Source organism: Cricetulus griseus, assembly GCF_003668045.3.
Source record: "Cricetulus griseus strain 17A/GY chromosome 1 unlocalized genomic scaffold, alternate assembly CriGri-PICRH-1.0 chr1_1, whole genome shotgun sequence".
Taxonomy (NCBI): domain Eukaryota; kingdom Metazoa; phylum Chordata; class Mammalia; order Rodentia; family Cricetidae; genus Cricetulus; species Cricetulus griseus.
In genome coordinates, this window is record NW_023276807.1 from 264932362 (window position 1) to 264953622 (window position 21261).

Consider the following 21261-nt stretch of genomic DNA (forward strand, 5'->3'; position numbering starts at 1 on the left):
GGTCAGTGCACGACACTGGGACCACGCCGTTACTTTTGTCAGGATATATTCTCTCCACCAAGGAAACATAATTGAGACAATTACTAAAGCTTTTTAATATTCAAGCTCTTAGGAAATTATGTATGAAGTGACCTTACACTTACAAATACTTTTCAGGGTTCTTACTTAGTTTAGTCCCCACAACACCAAAATTGGCAGAGCAGGCATTGTTAAGTGTAATATTTACATGGCTTCTTTTCTGCATCACAACAGTCCATTAGGGAACAGAGTCCCAAATGACAGGTTTCTGATATCAAGTCTAGACTGTGTAGCCACTTGCATAGTTGTCATGCCATCTTGACAGACACTGGTAAACAAATTATTTTTATTCTTCTCTGAGGAATACACATAATTTCTATTTCTTTTATTAAATTGCTCCTCAAAATACACATACACACACACACACACACACACACACACACACACACACACACACTCATATATATAATGGCTCAATATCACAACTTAAGATTTAAGTACATGTCTGCCTTCATCTACGACAATCCCTGAATATGTCTGGCATTGACATTGAGATATGTGTATATAGCTACATGTGCAGAGATGTTTTCATGTAGAATCTCACTAGGCTGTACAGTCTGGCTTGGAACCCACAACTTTTTTGTACCTCAGTCTCACAATATAGGCTGAGCCCCCTGTAACTAACAAGAAAGAACTTTTAAGTTATAAGCTTTGCTGTCTTGCATTCAATAAAATTACTGAATTGGCTGCCTATCTTCTTTGGAATGGAATCTTCATTTTTACAAGTATTTTCTGTGTCAGGCTGTCTTCAAAAGTCCACAATGAACCTCTGAAGCAGAAAGGAGCTCTTACTTCCACACAGCAAATCACTAGTATTACTTGCAGTAGCTTATTTTATCATTTCTCCTGTTTTGTTTTGTTTTTTTTTACAAGTTGTTGCTAAATTTACCTGTCTTGTTTTGTTTTGTTTTTTGGTCCTCAGTCTTCCCTATTAAGATCTATTCACCCAGTGGATTTTGAAGTTTATCAATAATTGCCTAAGTCCTTATCACTACCTGACAACAGTCCAAAGAACTAATTTTGTTAAGCCAGCTAAGGCAATTTTCTTTGAAAATTGAGGGTGAAGTTCATGAGCAGTTATGGACAATGCTTCACACAACTCCTGCCTGCTCCTGAGGTCTGCTCACACATTACACACAACCCTGCCTGCATCTGAGGTCTGCTCTTGCCATGTTACTTTTGCACTTTACCATTCGTAGTTCAGGAAACAAATTATTGGGAGGACTCACACAGCATGGCACTGGACAGGGGGTTTTCTCATGCTGAATAGGTTGGTTTCTCCATGTTTACTGAGCTCTCACAGTCTTTCCACTGGCAGATGAATAAGATATATAAATTATCCATCCCTCATGATCGAATTGTGGAATTCTTTCCATGGGAACACCTAGTATGACTGCTTATTCAACCTGTCTCATATTCCTACTTTCATGACTGGGATTGTTCATCTTCAAGTCTGTCCACTGTACTGTGACATGATTCCTTTCTTCATATTATAAGAGAGGTCTTTTAATTTATGAATAAATACTGTTTAAATTGTGATGATGTTCCTTTAGGTATGCATGCCATAAAGATGGTACATTATACTATTATAAAACTAATAAGATCTACATGAAAGAAAATAACAAATATTACCATTAGCTTTTTATTGCATAAAATGTTTATAGTGAGTACTAAAGGCATGGAGAGGATTCTATTCCACTAAAATAGTTTGCAAATACACCTAAACGACTTTTGTTGCATTTATTTTCAAAACCATCAATTAGCTTGTCACCATTCACTTTAGGGGAGCAGAGCACACTAAACACAGGAGTCATGTTCCTTCTGAGAAAAGTTTAATTCTGTATTTGAGAACAGGAAAATCTGCAAAGCAATAAACCTATTGATTTAGCATTACTTATTTCTATTGACTTTATATTGGTACCTTTCCTCTTCTTTCAAAACAGTTAGGACTTTAAATATAGGTATTTTCCGATACACGGGAAATTTCATAGTCCTCTCTAGTTTGAGATCTACAGTGTTATTATTTAAATTCTATGTTCCAGCACTTTGGTAATTCTCTTCTGCTAGTCTTAGAAAAGAGAGATTACAAATAAGAGCAAGGAAGCACCAGGAATCCAGGACACTTAGAAGGTCATTTGCCCTGAGTTTGTCCCATTCTCAGATAAGAGTATTCTTGGACGGTTCAGTTTCATTTTATTTTGAGGTTAAGACACAGTAGCTTACTGAGCCATATCTTATGCACCTATTTTCAAAATTCTGGTAATTATCAGGATTTTGCTATTTGTAGCAATTTTTATTATTTTAAGTATTGCATTGAAATAGTTTATCAGGATGACTGCTTTCTAACTGCCCTAAGTTCACACTTGAGGTGAGTAGCTCACAGTAGTTATAATACTAGGTCAATAATCCTGAACCAGCACAATTTCAGTTTTGCATAAGAATTCATACTGTTTAAAAAATAATTTCAGACCTTTGTGCTTGAGCTCCTAAATTGGGACTTAACAGAGTCACGGAGGCACACCTTTGAAAGTTCTTCATTCTCTTGTCCCAATCTCCGCTCAAGACTTAACATTAAGTCACCAAGTGACTTCATATACCTCTTTTGAAACATTAAGCAATAAATAGTATTGAATAGTTTTTCCTTTAAAAAATATCAGGACTTCCATATGTAGTTTTTCTCTTTCTACAAAATCTAAAGAGATGGCCTTCAAAGTGCGATCGCAGAAAGTCATGACATCTTTTTCATTTTGATTTTGGTCTTTATGCTGAGACTTTTCAAACTGACATCATTTTCAGTATGAACACCTATAAAATAAAAAAGTCTATGGACAAAAATGGAGTGAGATGTTATACTTTGGTCTTTGCATAATGTGGGCATCAATTACACAGAGTCAAAATATAGAGCTTGCAAGCAATTTCTTTATACCTGTTTACATCCTTTAAAAGTATTTATTAAATATTTAATATATACCCATTTTTAAGGTTGCAAAGCAACAGAATATATATTATAGAATTTTTTTAAAAAACTATCTGCAGTGAGCTCTGCTGACATAATGCTTGAAAAATAGCTCCAAGGAGCGCCATAAAATATTTATTAATTCAAAATCATGTTAAATATTCTAGGACTTTCAATACTGTATAGGTTCTCATTAACACGTGGGGCACAACTGGCAATTGTGTGCCATTATTTCTGATCTGTAAACTGAAGGTCACATTTTAAAGTCACAAGATGCATATGCAAAAACAAATGCAAAATTCAAAATGTTCCTCATCACAAACTTTTTAAAACATTTAGCTCTACAAAACACAGTAGAAAGTTACATGTTACAGAGAATACTGCTGGTTAAGGTGGGTATGGTTAGAAAAGTATGAGATATGAAACCCGAGGATTAAACACCAACCCTTTTTTTCTCTCTTTCACATCACAAGTGAAATGTCAAGATGATATTAAACAAAGGAAGATTTTAACATGTTCTCTTGGTGTTCCAGGAACACTAATTATGAACCTTTTGGGAAATCTTAAATTTACCCAAATCTCTAAAAAACCCCAAGAAAGTAATGAACTAAGTAAATGTTATAATAGCAACAAATTGGGCTTGAGGGATAGGTCAGCCGTTAAAGGCTAGGCTCACAATCAAAAATATAATAGCAACAAATCGTGCATTTTCCAAGCCCTTCATACTACTTTATCCATACTTCCACCATGATTTCTTCACTGAGGAAAACAGAAAGATGAGAGACTAATACTGAAACAGTATTCAAAAAAAAATTTCTAAGCCCACAGCAATAAGGAGTCCAATTCCTTCTATATTGTGGCAACTATGCTTCTCATCAAAGTTGTTTCACGATTTCACAATCCACCTTGCCAACATCCAAGGCCTTATGTTTTATTCCATGAACACAGAACACCCAGCTGTGAGGTTTTATGACACAAGCATAGAACTACCAGCTGTGAGGGTCAGGTTCTTGAGAATGAGAGCCTTAAGACATAGGCCAAACTTTCTTCTTCTACAATGGGAGTATACTCTACTACTGATGAGCAAGATTAAAACAAGCTAACAAACAAGAATGAACAAATCGGACAGATTATTTGTATTCATCCAGATACACTGTATTATTCTCAAACACTGGTACAGTGTTCACTGTCATCTGTGTCAGAAAATGATGACACCCTTCCTTCAAAAGAGTGTTGTTTCCCTTCTATTCCTCACACTGTGTGAGCCTCTTCTTTCTCCAGCTACTGGAATCATCACTGATTTTCATTCTACAGCTTGTAATAGGTAGTGGTATTCACCCCAAATTTCTGTTGCCAATAAACTTCAAAGTGGTCACTGTTTCCAAAATAACTCTATTATAAAATGTACCCTTGAATATTGGGGTTTTTGTTTCCACTTCTGAATACTGTCAATCTAATAATTAAAGACATTTTCAAATGTTACATTGACTTTGCTATGTTTTTTATTTTTAACCACAACCTCTCACATTTCTCATGGGTAGGTTTAATATTTCTATGTCATCTCCCATGGTGACATCAATTCTGCTGTCTGGTCAAAACCATGTAATGGAAATACAGAATTTGCTTCCACAAAATGTGTTGAGTTGTGTATGGAAAATATGCTGATAACCCTACTAAAGTTCGACTCACTGTCTTTATACACACAGCCAAATTGCTATTAGCATTGAAAACTTGCCTCATGTAATTTTTGTCTGTAATTCTATTCAATCCTAATATTTAAATCATTATTGAAGTTTCGAAGGCCTAACAGGTGGCATTGATGGTAGAGAACAGTGTAGATGTGATTAAGATGTGTCATATATATATACATAATAGTCAAATCATTAAAATGACTATCAATTCTAAGAATCAAATTGAGCAAAACAACACTACCATGAAAGGGGGTTTAGTAAGCTTTTCTCCTAAAACTATCACAGAAGGCATACATGCTTTGGAAATCATTAGCTATCATTTGTGAAGAGTCGTGTAGTAACACAAACTGCCAATTTATGACCCAATTTCATGGCAGTTTGCCATCTAAAGATCCCTGTCAACTGACCAATTGCATTTTTATTGCTTTTAGCTATGTTAGTACCTGAAAGGAAGTTCTAGTAAGATTAGTTAATTCATCAGCATGTGCTTAACAGGGTGTAGGTACCAGGTTCCATCTGCCAGGTAGTTTTATTCTTCTAACTAATTCCCTGAAGTCATTCTAGTCTAGCCTTACAACACCAGATTGGAAAACACACAGTGCATGTCTGGGAGTGGACCAAATATACTGTAGTTAGCATTTAATTCTTTCTAATGTGTTGCTAGCAATTAACTTGCTGGCAATAATCCGCACAAATAGTAACTGATTTGAGTGAGGATGGTAAATAGAATGTCTCCTTTGTTTCAGATTTTCTTACAATAGACAGAGATTAACTCCTCTGGTGGAGTAAGGCAGTTTTTGCTTCCCACTCTTGGTGGCCTGTGTATAAATGATACTCAAGAGTCTTGATAAAATAGACTTTTGTGAAAATGTTATAGTTTAGGGATTTCTAGTATCTGAGTGTGGTCATATGCTCTTGTAGAAAAAGATGATGCTAAATACAAATTTCTCTTCTCTCCTTTACCAACTCTATTCTCTGAACTCAAGGACAGACATTAGAAAAAGGAAAAAATATGAGAAATAAGTGCAGAATAGAACCCTAAGGAACCATTGGAGGGAAAAATAATTCTAAGGAATATTGTTGACAAATATCGCGTACTTTTAAGAAAAGCCTGCCTCAGATTTATTTAGGGTCATTCTGTCTTCCTAAAACAGCAAGAGTTATAACATGGTTAAAGATTTATACATATATATATATATATATATATATATATATATATATATATATATTGAGTTGCAGCAATAAAATTCAGTGGCTTTGGAGGGTAAATCATTGGTAGATCTTTTTTTAAACAGTTTTGAGTTTCATTTCAATGGCTTCTTCTACAACATTAATGTGACTTTTAATACATATGTTCATGTTGATGATATCAATGAAATGGTAAAGTCTGAATTATTTAATATAGGGGGCAGTGTGATGAGCATAGGTGGTTTTGATTTTCAGGCTATCTGAATATAGCTACATTTTGACATTCAATTGCTGCTTTTCTATATTCAAGGAGCCATTAGTGTTTCTCTCCCGCTTGCTTTCCATGTTTCTCTTATACAGGCATACAAATCATGGACAATAAGAAAAGAGATCCATACGGATTTGTCACTTGAAAGAAATTATAACGTATTTTTGTTACGACAAATCTTTCCGCCAAAATCCGCCTGAGCCCCACCACCACGTGTGAGCTTTACGCCAGCTGCCCACCCGAGCTAGGCCCAAATGAATACACAGAAACTTGTATTAGGTTCAAAGCTGCTTGGCCAATGACTAGGACTTCTCATCTGCTAACTCAGTCTTAACTATCATAAACCTATATATTTTATAAGACTTATCTTACTGGATGCCTTATTGGCGTCCCTCCTTGCTGGGATCACATCTTGCCGCTGGAGCAGGAGCAGAGGGGAAAAAGAGGGCTCTTCCTGGTTCTCCTTCACTTAAATATGAGTCTCCTTGCTATGTCACTTCCTGCCTGGATCATCACTTCTCTACTATATTTCCCAGAATCCTCTTTGACTCCTAGTCCCGTCTACTTGCTGTCTCATTGGCCAAACAGTATTTTATTTAACAATCAATAAGTTAAACATACATAGAAGTACTTCCCCCATCATATTTTCTTTGCAGATGCAACATTGGAAGTTCTGAAAGGTCACAAATCCAAAGAAAAGTGTAAATCACAGGACTGCTAGGATGTCCGTGTCTCTGTATTAATAATTACAATTAATTTGGTGGAGATCTTTTCCCTTCCAAAGAATCAAACCTGAACATTAAGAAACATCAGAACTGATAATGAGTGAACTATGAATGCCGAATTTGCAGACATTTGCTCTATTTTCTGTCTCATATACATAGGACAGCAAGTTAGTGGTATCCCACAAAATTTCCAACTACTCCTATTATGGAATTTGGACTTCAATTTACTTCTTCTAAAATCATAACTCACATAGAGGTAAGAAAATATTTTTCTTGCCCAGAGACTGGATTACATAGATACTATCCAACTCATCACACAAAAGTTAAAAACTGTATCTTTCTATAAAGCATCTGATTCCAACAGAAAAATGGATGTCTTTCTGTGCCTTCTGCTTGCTGTTCTCTGAGCATCCTGTCATATGGTGAAGGGGAAATGAAGACAATAAGGTGTGAAAAGCTGTGCACACGGGTCAGTTTCAGGAATTTGTTTCTCAACGAAAGGAAAATTTAAAAACCCTGAACTCCTCTAATGTGAGAAATTACCAATACGGAGCCAGGTGAAAATACAAGGGAATTTAATAGGGAAAAGCCTTACTTACAGAGTGACCTAGCCAGCAGGCACGGCAGCAGTCCATACAGCAAGCCGAAGACGAAAGCGAAAGCATCCCACCACGTTAGCATCCCTCACTCTACAACAACCTGACCATGCCCTTGCAGGCTACAGCATCCCCTACAATTCACCTTTCCTCTAAAAGAGGATGAAAATTTAACAGTGTAAAGTATCCAAAATTAACAATCATAGATGAAATATAAGAAGATAAAACAATCTGCTTATGTCACATCCTGTCTATTTTAACTAAATCCTAAAGTCATCTGAAAGAGGTGTACAAGCCTGAACACCTCCTTCCAATCCCAACCATAAACAATAGGAAGCTATCCCTAACTAGGTATATACACTATCCTAAGTGACAACAATGGGAAAAGGGGGCATAGCATCCTCCAAGTTACTTCCTGGTGAATGGAACGATGATAGCCTTGTGGGGGTCCTGTAGGAAGAAAATGTTAGTGTAGAAAAAGTCTTGAATGGATTGTATCCAGTCCATGTTAGATGGGTTAGCTTGATTGAAGATCTTGCTTGAAATCTGCAACTAGATTGAAGTCAATACCCGAAGCTCTGATCAGAGTGTCCATTGAAATGGAGCAAGTTGGATCCAGGGCAGTCGAGGAGGTGTGGCCCATTTTCTTTCCAGGGAGTCCAGGGATTGCTGTCAGGCAGGTCTTCATTGGCTGTGTGGGACTCAAACATAAATGCTAGCAGAGAAATGTTTGCTTGTGTAAGTATGTATACTAGAAAAGGCAACCGTAGGAGCATAGCAATTATGAGAGGGTGTACACCTTGAAAGAAAGAGCCAAGAAAAGACAAAGACAGTCCCCAAATTGCTTTCTCGTTCTGTATTACATCAATTGGCTTCTTGATACAATACAGAAACGCTAAAGTTTAGTTAAACAACATGCATGGATTTTAGATGGGAAAAGCCAAATCCACCTCCAAATCCAGCATTGGTTTAATTGAATAGGGACTAGAAATAGAGAGAAATAGAGCTCTCTGAGACACAGATGTAAAGTTTGCCATATGGCACGTTCCTTTTGTTTGATAGCTTTAGCTACCTTCTCTTCTTAAGTATCTACCCATGTATTGTCCTTTGACTTCTGGAGATGAGTTTTCCTGTGAAGATAAAAGCAAAACACTTTCCTTTCCTTTGGGGGGTTTCTATCTAGTTTATGAGATATACCTTAGTAGAATACCTGTAATTACTCCTCATCAAGGGGTTTTTCCTTTTCAACTCAAATCTTTCAATTCCAATTTTGTGGAGACATATGCTGGAGCATAGTGAGTTTTTATTTGTGCAGGTATACACATAACTGCCATCATGTCTGGCAGGTGTGTAATATCAGAATCAGCATTTTCAGAGTTAAGAGCAGTAGCCCATTGGAACCATGAGAATGTGTCTATAGTATGATGCACATATTTCAAATTTCCAAATTCTTCAAAGTGAAAGACATCCATCTGCAAAACCTCATTTCTCCAAATGCCCTTAGGATTGCAACCTGCTGGCAATGGAGTTTGATTATAAAAGGAACAAGTAGGACAGTTTTTCACTATCTCCTTGGCTTGTTGCCAAGTAATGGAGAAGTCCTTTTTCAAACATTTGCTATTTGCATGATGTTTCTTATGAAATTCTGAGGCTTCCAGCACACTTCCTATTAATAAATGAGCAATCTCATCATTGCCTTGTGCTAGTAGGCCTGGCAGACCCATATGGGATCTGATATGTGTAATGTATATAGGATTACTTCTGTTTCTGATAGTTTCCTGTGATTGTGTAAACAGTGAAGTTAATTCTGTATTAACTTCTGAAGAGAATTATGAGTTTGATAACAATCTCTCCTAATTTGTACCTTCTGTGGCCTGATTCTTTGTAAGTTTATCTTGTAACCTAAATAGTTAATAGAATCTCCTCTTTGTATCTTTTCCGGGGCAATCTGTAACCCCCAACGAGGCAGAACTTTCTTCACCATTTCAAACATACGTTCCAAAGTTTCCTTATTAGAATCTAATAAAAGAATGTCATCCATGTAGTAATAAACAAGAGATTGTGAAAATTTCTTATGAATTACTTCCAAAGGTTGCTGTACAAAGTGCTGACAAAAAGTAGGGCTATTTATCATTCCTTGTGGCAAAACCCTCCACTGATATCTCCTAATTGGCTGTGAATTACTAAGAGTTTGTACTGTAAATGCAAATTTTCTCTATCATTTTCCTGTAACGGTATTGTGCAAAAACAGTCTTTCAGATCAATGATTATAATTGGCCATCCTTTAGGTATCAAGGAAGGCAAAGGCATTCCAAGTTGCAGAGAGCCCATTGGTTGAATTACCTTATTTATGGCCCTCAGGTCTGTCAGCATTCTCCACTTACCTGACTTCTTTTTGACAACAAATACAGGAGAATTCCAAGGCCTGGTAGACTCCTCTATGTGTCCAGCTTCTAGCTGTTCCTGTACTAACTTTTCTAAAGCCTCTAGCTTCTCAGAGGTCATAGGCCATTGTCCTACCCAAACAGGTTCACCTGTAAGCCACTTCAATGGCAGGGCCTTTGGCTCCTATGAGGTTCCATCTTTTGTACCTAGTTTCTTTACAGTCTGGATGGTTGGTAATCATTTTCCATAGCATATTACCAGATCTTTTCTACTATCTAAAAATTGTACATAATTTGAATCCAACAATGGAGGAATATTAATCTGAGTATTCCATTGCTGTAAGAGATCACGACCCCAGAGATTTATAGCTATATCTGCCATGTATGGTTTCAGTCTCCCTTTCTGTCCAATGCAGACCACCAAGTTAACACTCTGTTGAACTCTAGATAGAGTGCCAATTCCTAAAAATTGTACATTTGCCTCTCTAAGAGACCTTTCTGAGGCTAAGACATTTGTGTAATAACAGTTGCATCCGCCCCAGTGTCTACTAAGCCAGTAATAATTTTATTATTAATTTTCACTTTCAACTTAGATATTTTTAAAGGAAATGCAAACATTTATTGAAATTGTCTAAAACATGAAAAGGAAAGGCTCATGCATTCAACAAAAAAACTCATAATCCCTGAAGTCTGATCCCATGACTGCCACCCTCCAAAAGGTCCACACTGTTTTTCTCAAAAAGTTCAAACCTCAGCTGTTTTTCTCCATACCCCAGCACCGCTCATCTCCAGTCAATTCTGTCTTTATAATTTTTTAATGCAGGAGTGATCATTTTGAATGCCTGTGTGGAGGTGAACCAGAGAAATATACAAAAAGGAAAAGACACAGGAACTCAACAGTGACATCTGGGTCACTGAGAAAATACACATAGTGGTGGCAATGATCAACCAAGGGCCTCAGAGGCAATATTTTAAATCTCATTGCTGATTGGTTCATCTTAAGGTCAACCTGAGCTATGGAGAACCTCTTTCAAAAAAGACAAAATGGTTACCTTTGAATCACAAACCAGTTGCATTCTTGAGATGTACCATCTTATTTTCCTAGTATTTTAGAAAATAAGTTTTTGACAGTGTTATAGGGTCTGCTTGGAGCCAACACAACTTACACACCAGGTTAAACGCAGAAAGAAAGCTGTTGTAATCAAGCCACTACCTGGTCAATCAGAGTCGAACTGCTACCCCAAGCCAGAATGTTACAAAGCTTTTAAGCTTGGAAACCACAGCATCTGTGCCAAGTTACACTTACATCTTTCCAACAATCAGGATTCAGGGATAGGGACTTTTGTAGGAACATACATCTGTGTGTAGCACTTATCTTGTTCTCACTGGTTGGTTTACTCAAGGTGGCAGGGCAGTTTGCCCTCCATTCACATTCAACTTGAAACCAGGATTATCAGTTACCCACAAACAGGTCGCTCTCTACCAAGCAGGGTGTCATTTAGCTGAGAGGTCTTGGGAACCCTTTTTAAAATGTAAGTTTTATTCAAAATGGATTCAGTTTGGTTCCTTCCTTCGTACAAAGGAAGCCCAAGCAAGAGTCAACTTTAAGACAGTAAGCATGAATTTAAGAGCCTTTGCCCACTCCTCCTCTGTGTTCAGGTGGGTCCTGATAGAGTAGCATTCCCCACTGCCGCTGGAATCCTGCATCAAACCTTCATTCACATGGATCGTGTAGGGCAGGAAGACACATTCTGTCTTCTCAACCTCATCCACAAACTGCTGCAGGCAGTCCAGGAAGGCCTTCTTTCCATGGTCATACTTGTTATTCAAGAAGACATTGTGGCTCCCATCTGAGAACAACAGTAGCTCCTCATCATTAGTCAAGGATCTGAAGTAAGAATGGCCCCCACGGGGGAACTAGTTGGTACCTCTGGAAATACAGTCCTGGCCAAGGTGAAGAGAAGTAAGGCTGTCTGTCCCCAGGCGGCATTGATCTCACCCCATCCCACCTGGATACCAGGGAGGCAACCCAACCTGAAGTTGTTGACAATGCCCAAAGGACCCTCATCCAAGATTGTAAAGGTGGTGTTGAAAATATTGGTCTTTCTCAGGCGTCGCAGCTGACTCTGGCATCCTCCAACTGGTTCTCCACACTGCTCAGCTTGTCCATCAGTTCCAGCTGGTCCATTTTCAAGGCAGAATACTCCATCAAGTCCTGCTACTTCTGTTGATTCAGCTCCGTGTTCTCTGCCTGGGCTGCTCTGAGTTCGGCAGCTGTTCTTGCATGATGCTGATCTAGCTCCTGAACCAGCCTTGATTCTTCCTGCTCCAGACCCTGCAGCTCGGCACAAAGCTCCATGGGCATGGCCTCTCTCTTCTCCTCACTCACCAGCGACTCTCTCTCCAGGAAACTCCTGTAGTTCTGGTTGTCAGATTCCACTGGAGTGATTTGGGCATCTAGCTGCATCAGAAGATTGTCTATACAGTCCACACAAAGCAGGTGGCCCATGTCCTTCTGGCCAGAGAGGATTTCAGAGAGCTCTAGGGTAGTATTTTGGATAATGTTCAAAGTTCTCAGGGATGTAGTCTTACCAAGCAGAGTGAAGGAGCAACAGCAGGTACGTTCCTAGGATGTCCTGCCACAGTCAGGAAGGGGTCTGATGGAGGTGCTGACCTGTGGCTCCTCCTCAGAAACTGCAGTCTTTGTGGAGGGGCTGGCACAACGCTGGGCCTCCAAAGGCTCTTCCTGCAGTGCACAGAGTGTCTGTGAGAGTCTCAGGGGCTCAAAAAAGCCTTGTTCTGAGTATCAACTGAGATATTTTATCATAGAATCTTTAGATAGAAAAAAAAACAGAATCTAAGCTTTGTGTACTGTCCTGCCAAGTGCTTGACCCAAGAGTATTGCCAGTGTGTGTACATCTGAGAATTGGGATGGGGAATCCCACAAGACAGTATTGTCACAGAAGAATCCCCTTCCCCTCATATATAATCATGGAAACATGATGATAAGAGCTAATTGATATGTAACTAGATGTAGTTTGATTTGAGTTCAAATTGGGATGAAATGGAGTTAAGACACTTTACACCCCATGAGAGAGGATTGAACCTAATACTTGTAGGTAATGGCAATAGAATATAGGCAAGCAGTCAGGCTCAAGGAGTGAATCATGAGACAAAGAATGGGGGTGGAGCAGGTGAAGGGTTTGCAGTCAGAAAATCAATGACTCTCATTTGAGTGCTGCAGGGTATTTAATCTATGCAAAGCCATAAGTAAAACAGATGACAATATGCATCAAGAGACAGCATGGTTTTAAGCTGAAGAAAACCATTTGAGAGGCGAGCCACTAAAGTCAGGGAAAGAAGCTGAGAGCAGCTGAGTTGAGAAGCAGACGTTGGTTGACTACAGGACACATATTTCTCCTTGACATGCAAAACAATACAGATTTAAAGTAAATCACATGACAGGTGAGCATTGACACCTATCTGATCCATTTCAGTTACATAGCATCTTGAAAAGTGATCCATGTGTGTCTAAAACAAGAAAATATGCATTGGAAATGATTTGTGCAGTAGAAACAAGTCCCAAGATAAAACAATTCATAACTTTGTCTTTTAAAATGAAGTTAGTTTCAAAATTTAATATAAAAAAGTAATGTTGATATCTATTTAGTTAGTGAGCTTTTTCCTGATTTGAGATCCATTTCAAATATATAAGTTAACATAGTACAATAGAAAAAGAAAACCCTGCACCAGAGGTAAAAAACAAAAGCCTTCCATTTTCTGTTTACAAGCTTTTAACATCACAAGGTTCCCATTCCATTCTCCTAAGATGTATGATTATAATTTTAAAGCCCAGTGACTAGAAAAGATGCAAACAATAGACTCCCGCATCCATAGACACCTGACTTTGTCAAAGGTGCTAGAACTAAAGATATACACTGCAACTATCTCTTTTCAAAACACTACAGGGACTGGAAAACATGACTCACTGGTTAAGAACACATAGTGCTCTTACAGGCGACCAGAGTTTGTTTCCTAGCATCCATGTTGGACACTCTCAACCAATAAAGGATATGGAGGTTCTAGACTCATTGGACACTTGGACTCGTAAACCTACCCACACACAAATACACTCACACACAAGCAATTAAATAAAAGTAATTTTAAATACTTCAATAAAAACTCAATATACAGTATTTTCTTTTTGAATTTTAAGGAACTACAACTGTTTTTTTTTCTTTTTTTAAAAAATATGTGTTTAAGTTGCAGATTGGGGCTGTGTAGGACCATTCCCTGATATAAAATCTTCATATTATATCACAGGTATCAAGAAAATCTACTAAGTTGTATGAAGTAGGCTTAAAGTTGTGAGATGTTACAGAATAGGAATTCTTAATTATGATAGAGATTAACAGAATGCCTTATTGCTGAGTGTAATGTTTCTTGCAAGTTGATGCAAATACTTGCAAATATCTTGCATATGCAGAGTTTCTTTCTTTTGTTGACATTAACAAGAAAAATCTCTTTATAAAGTTCATTTTCACTTACAATTGTAGATTAGTCTTGCAAATGTTTTTCCTCATTAGGTGGGAGTCATTAATCATACACAATGAATGCAGCATCACTTTTTGTTCCTCAGAATTACGGGCTTTGTGAGGAATACTTATTATCATAAATCTTCTTTAAAAGAGTGTCTAATAGCATCCAATCACTTGTAACATCACTGAGTAAAATTTAAAGGGTATTCTCTTCCACAGGCTTTTATCGCTGAAGCCATCATCATCGATTTTCACAAGGGCAATTTAAAGCACAAGCAAGTAAATATAAATACCCTTATCTGTCATGCAAAACACATTTTCACTCTCTTTCTCCTGGATGAGGCTCTACCTTGCCCTGTGCCTGTCTGCTGTTGCCCTCCCATTGAGTGGCTATAGAGTTTGTAGCTCAATAATTAATTTCTTTTGTCGGGGTGCAATAAATTTTCATATTTTTTTTCTGCCCAGAAAATTCTGACACATTAAATCTGAGAAAGATAAAGATGACTTGTCTTTAAAACAAAGATCCTTTTAAATTTGTACAGAATTTTATTAACAGGTTTTAATGCATCTAGCTTTCCTCAGAATGAATGTATTCCTTTGCAATTTCATGTTATGTGTATAACATATTCAGACTCTTCCTATTCAGCAACCTCTCTATTCTTTGTGCTTTCCTGACAACCCTCTCCCCTCCCCCAAGTTGCTTCCTCATCCTTAAGCCTTTGATTTGGTTTTATGACCTATTGAGTTCCTTTGCATTGGAGGATGGATCAGGAACGAACTAGTGTGACCCTACTCCCTCCCTGGAGAACCCTTGGCTATGGGCAGATAGTGGAGAAGAGGGAACCAGTCTTCAGTTGTGGATCTACTTTGACAATTTAAACCTTAAGCTGAAATTAAGGTTTTGATGAAGTTGATGGCAAGGTATAGAAAAGGTGTTATGACTCTGCAAACCTCTGTACTTTTATTCGCTCACGCTCACGTGTGCCTAACACCAGGCCCAGTCCTATGAGGCACTCCTGAAAATAATGGTGCCTACAGGAGATATTCACATGATGTCCCAGTTCATTGCAGTCATGGGATTAGACTGTTCACTGGGGCTTCTGAAAAATTTTTTTCTATAAATTAGTTAACTTGCAACAACAAAAATGATTCTAATTCATAGAACATACAATTCTCAGGAAACACTGGAAAAGAACAAGCAATATCAAAGAAGACATTTTAACTTTTGTTGATTTGTTTCCACTTAAAACTGGTTGTAAAATCATCAAAAAGAGAGCAGAGTGTCAATATCTAAAGTATCTTAAGATTGAAACAGAATGGCTCAATTACTTTTTATTTTTATGCTATTTTTATTTTTATAATTGTAATTAGACCAATTTTAAATTAGAAACAAGCTTCTTTTACATATCAATCCCAGTTCCCTCTCCCTCCCCTCCACTCTTGCCCCCCCCCCGACACTGACCCCTATCCCAAACCTTTTCTGTGCACCAGGGAGGGTGAGGCCTTCCAGGGGGGAATCTTCAAAGTCTGTCACATCATTTAGAGTAGGGCCTAGACCCTCCCCCACATGTCTAGGGTGAGAGAGTATGCCTCTATGTGGAATGGGCTTCCAAAGTCCATTCATGTACTAGGGATAAATACTGATCCACTACCAGAGTCCCTATAGACTGCCCAGATGTCCACACTGACAGCCTCATTCAGGCGGTCTGGATCAGTCCCATGCTGGTTTCCCAGCTATCAGTCTGGAATCCATGAGCATCCCCTTGTTCAATTCAGCTGTTTCTGTGGGTTTCTCCAGCCTGGTCTTGATCCCTTTGATCATCACTCCTCCCTGTCTGCAACTGGACTCTAGAGTTCAGCTCAGTGTTTAGCTGTGAGTGTCTGCTTCTACTTCCATCAGTTACTAGATGAAGGCTCTAGCATGGCATATGAGGTAGTCATCAATCTCATTATCTGAAAAGGACATTTAAGATAGCCTCTCTGCTATTGCTTTCATTGTTAGTTGGGGTCAACCTAGTAGATCTCTGGACATTTACCTAGTACCAGGATTCTCTTTAAACCTATAATGGTATCTCTATTATGGTATCTATTTTCTTGCTCTTCTCCATTCTTCCCCTGACTAAATCTTCCTGCTGCCTCACGTCCTACTCTCCCTTCCTCTTCTCCCCTTCTCTTTCTTCTAGCTCCCTCTCCCCTCCCCCCATGCTCATAATTAGCTTAGGAGATCTTGTTTCTTTTCCCCTATCCTGGCACCCATGTATGTCTCACTTAGGGTCCTCCTTGTTTCCTAGCTTCTCAGGTGGTGTGTATTGTAGGCTGGTAATCCTTTGCTCTATGTCTAAAATCCATATATGAGTGAATACATACCAAATTTATCTTTTTGTGACTGTGTTACCTCACTCAGGATGGTTTCTTCTAGTTCCATTCATTTTCCTGCAAATTTCAAGATTCCACTGTTTTTTTCGACTGAATAGTGTTCCGTTGCATAAATGTACCACATTTTCTCCATCCATTCTTCTGTTGAGGGGTATCTAGGCTGCTTCCAGGTTCTGGCTATTACAAATAGTGCTGCTATGAACACAGTTGAACAAATGCCTTTGTTGTATAAATATGCATCTTTTGGGTATATGCCTAAGAGTGGAATTGCTGGATCTTGTGGTAGACTCTGATTTTTCTGAAGAACTGCCGCACTGATTTCCAAAGTGGCTATTGAAGTTTGCACTCCCACCAGCAGTGGAGGAGTGTTCCCCTTTCTCCACATCCTCTCCAGCATGAACTGTCATTGGTGTTTTTTATTTTAGCCATTCTGACAGGTGTAAGATGATATCTCAGAGTTGTTTTGATTTGCATTTCCCTGAGGGCTAAGGATTGAGCACTTTCCTTGTGTGTCTTTCAGCCATTTTAGATTCCTTCATTGAGACTTCTTTATTAGTTCTATACCCCACTTTACAATTGGATTAGTTGGTGTTTTGTTAACTAGATTCTTGAGTTCTTTGTATATTTTGGAAATGAGCCCTCTGTGAAATGTGGTGTTGGTGAATATCTTTTCCCATTCTGTGGGCTGCTGTATTGTCTTGTTGACTATGTCCTTTGCCTTACAGAAGCTTCTCAGTTTCAGAAGGTTCCATTTATTAATTGTCAATCTCTGTCTGTGTTACTAGTGTTATGTTCAGGAAGTGGCCTCTTCTGCCAATTCATTGTAGGGTACCACCTATTTTCTCTTTTAAGGTGTTCAGCTAGATATACGTTGGGGTCTTTGATCCATTCAAACATAAGTTTTGTGCAGGCTCAATTACTTTTGAGGTTTCTTCTCCTGGAAAATTTCAAAATTTCCCAAGTACTTCATAATTACAACAATAATAACCATGCCATTAGTGCCATATAGTTTGAGTTTTCATTGTACTCATGTCTTCCAATCCTGATTACAGTGTGTAGAATAGATACTTTACCTCAGCTCTGTTCATGAGAAAAGAAGCTGCAGAATCTTGTTCTGTGAGCCTCAGAAAGCTCTGCTAATATCTGGTCCAGGCTGAAATCAGAAACCAGATTTGTCTCTCTTCCAGCCCAGTCTTTGGACACACCTACTTCTTTCTTGTTTTCATTCATTTCTGTCAGCTTAAAATTGTCAAGGTGGTTTGAGGTTCCTCCCACAAGCTGTCGTGAAAGGCGGAGTGCTCAGACACTTCATGTAGATACAATACTTCAGAAGGATGCACACAAAACCAATTCATACAGAGATGTCAAAGGAAAATTTTCCTTAGAATTTGCAAGAGCAATTTCTATATTTATAAAAGGAAAATGATTTTTGAAGGAATCATTTTCCTATGTCATCACTTTATATCTTAGAAAATTGACAAAAGTGAAAATTATTTGTATGTGTTAGTTTATACATTCTATTTTATATTCAACAGAATGCTTCCTTTTTCATATACTGAGCCTAAAGATTTTATAAGATATATGGCTGGTACTATTTATTAGTATCTGTAATCACAATAGTGTAATTTAATCTGAAAACCTTTAAAGCATTATAAATACCAAGCATAAACCACCAAATATGTGCATATACAAATATACATTTGCATATCTGTAGCCCATTGTAGCTATATTCAAACAGTACTGGCAATGCAAAGCCAAAATAATGATAATTATGTGAGGTTTATGCCAGGGACTGTCTTTCAGAGAATAGATGCTTCTGCAAGTACTATTGTGTGTCTGCTTTGGGACAAGAATCGTGAGGATCTGTTGAGCTGTCAAGATTCCCTCTGAGCCCAATGGCAATAGAGTTGCCACCCATTTTTCCAACTCCAATTTGCTAGGAAGGGATAGCTGTGGAGGAGTTACACACCTGTATAATTATTTCCTGAAGAATCCAACAGTGTGATGGATGGATTTGCAAAATGCAGCTTAGTTCAAGTTGTCTGCAAATGTTTTCATAGTTACTCCCATTGTCACTAGTAACAGATGAGAGGGGCCATTTACCTCCATGAGGTAGATGAGGATGGAGTTTTGGAGAGGAATCCACATGTTTTACAAGTCCCTATCTCTGCTAATATGCCATAAGAATTTATATATGAAAATTGTATATAAGTCTAATGTGAAAGCAATTAATTTGTTTCTCATAAAGCTTCCCCAGTTTGACTACTGCTACTTAAACAGAATATACATGTGCCACTTCAAATACTGAAGAATCATCTTCAGGTTGGCTTCCAGATAGCATAAATCCTTGAGATTCAAGGTTAACTCATTTCCTTTAGTAGACATTATTCATAGGGTTAAAATATGTAGATCCCAGAGCAGTGGTTTTCAACCTGTGTGTTGTGACCTCTTTGGTTAACCTCTCTCCCTAAAAAAATTTACATTATGATTCATAACAGTAGCAGAATTACAGTTATAGGTAGCACCAAAGATAATTTATGTTTGGGTGTCACCACATCATGAGGAACTCTATTGAAGGGTGACAGCATTAGGAGGGTTGAGAACCACTGCTCTAAAGGAAAACTAACTGGAGCCACTTTGGGGAATCCATATAGCTTCTAACAGCATCCTAAGCCCTTACCTTTAACCCAGAGGGGTGTAGCTCTCACCCTCAGTGAAGAAGCTTCTTCCAGCAGACACAACATATATCTTGTCAGAATTCAGAAAATAAGTGACCAAGGGTACCACCCTACATATGGCATATCTACAACACAATCCCTAAACCTAGGTCTCAGAGAACTTTGTGGAAGAGGGGTGAAGCATTCTGAGGGGTTTGTGGTGCTATTTTGTTTATGATCTAATAAACCTTGCCTGAAGATCAGAATGCAGAGCTAAGCCACTAGTGAGCTACACACACCTAACCCACCAGTGAGCCACACACCTAAGCCACTGGTTAGCCATAGAGGACAGGCAGTGGTCTACATCTTTCATCCCATCACTTGGGAAACAGAGGCAGATGGATCTCTGTGAGTCCAATGCCACTCTGGGCTACACGAGACTGAATCAGTCTGAAAGAGAAACAGAGATCACACCTTTGATCTTAGCACTTGGGATGAGATGCCTTTAATCCCAGCACTAGAGAGGAACATATATAAGGAGGTGGAAACAGGATTGCTGGGTATTCAGTCTGCAGTCATGCTGAGAACATGATTGCCCCAGCGTTGATAGAGGTAGAAACTCTCTAGTGGTTGGCTGTTTTGCTTTTATGAGCTTCAGCTTGAACCCCAATATCTGTCTCTGGGATTTTGTTATTTGTGCTGCAGGGGTTTGAATCCTGTGGCTAAAAATGCAGCACCTTCTAGTTCTGACAGGGATGCTGCATCCATGAAATCTCAACAATTTGCTTCCCTAGAAAAGACCTGAGTAGTAGCCACACCCATTGGCATGGTAACAGGGAAGGGCAAATGTCCCCAAAGGGCCACTCCTAAATGGCTATAGGGAGTCAATAGCTGATCAAGGAAAAAAATATGTTCTCTCCAAGGACAAGCTCCTTGATGGGTTATTCAATCTGAAACAGCCCTAAACACATGCATCTAGCAGCACTAAATGGACTTGGACTTGGTAGAACACACACACACACACACACACACACACACACACACACACACACACACTGGTATTTTGATATAATTACCCCCCATAATCTCCTAGGGGGTGGCACTATTAGGAGGTGTGGCTTTGGTGGAGTGTGTATAACCTTGTTGGAAGAAGTGTGTCATTATGGCAGTGGGTTTCCTATGCTCATGATACTGTGTCATGTCTCAGTCAACTTCCTGTTGCCTGCAAGATGGAGGACTCTTAGTTACCATCTTCCCATATCCTGCCATGCTCCCAACATCATGATAACAAACTGAACCTCTGAAAGTATAAGAGAGACACCCCAATTAAATGTTTAAGAATCCCCATAGACATGGTGTCTCTTCACAGCAATAAAAGCACTCACTCACACACACTCACACACACACACACACACACACACACACACACACACACTCACACATACACACACACTCACACATACACACACACTCACACACACATAAACACATACACACCTTTCATGCAAAGTGTGTTATTTGCATAATTTGCAAAGTGAGGCATATTCTTGGGGCTATTTTTGAATTTTCAGATAAATTTTATGACCACATTTTTCAATAATAGTTTTAGTGTGTATAAGTCACAATCCCAACAGAGATGTTTCCTGATATAATCATATGTTAAAATCCAAGTCTTTATGGTCTAAATCCCCAAAGATTAAAATTCCACGTTAAAAATCCGGTACTTCTCCAGAACACAACCGCTCCCCAAAACAAACTAGAATTTTTACAGTGACTAGGAAGTCAAATTCTAGGAAAATGATGT

General features: G+C 38.5%; 1 pseudogene; it reads right to left on the reverse strand.

The window, feature by feature from the left end:
* Positions 1–11440: 11440 nt before the first annotated feature.
* The window catches only part of LOC100752587, a 33930-nt pseudogene continuing 24109 nt past the window's right edge, over positions 11441–21261 (reverse strand).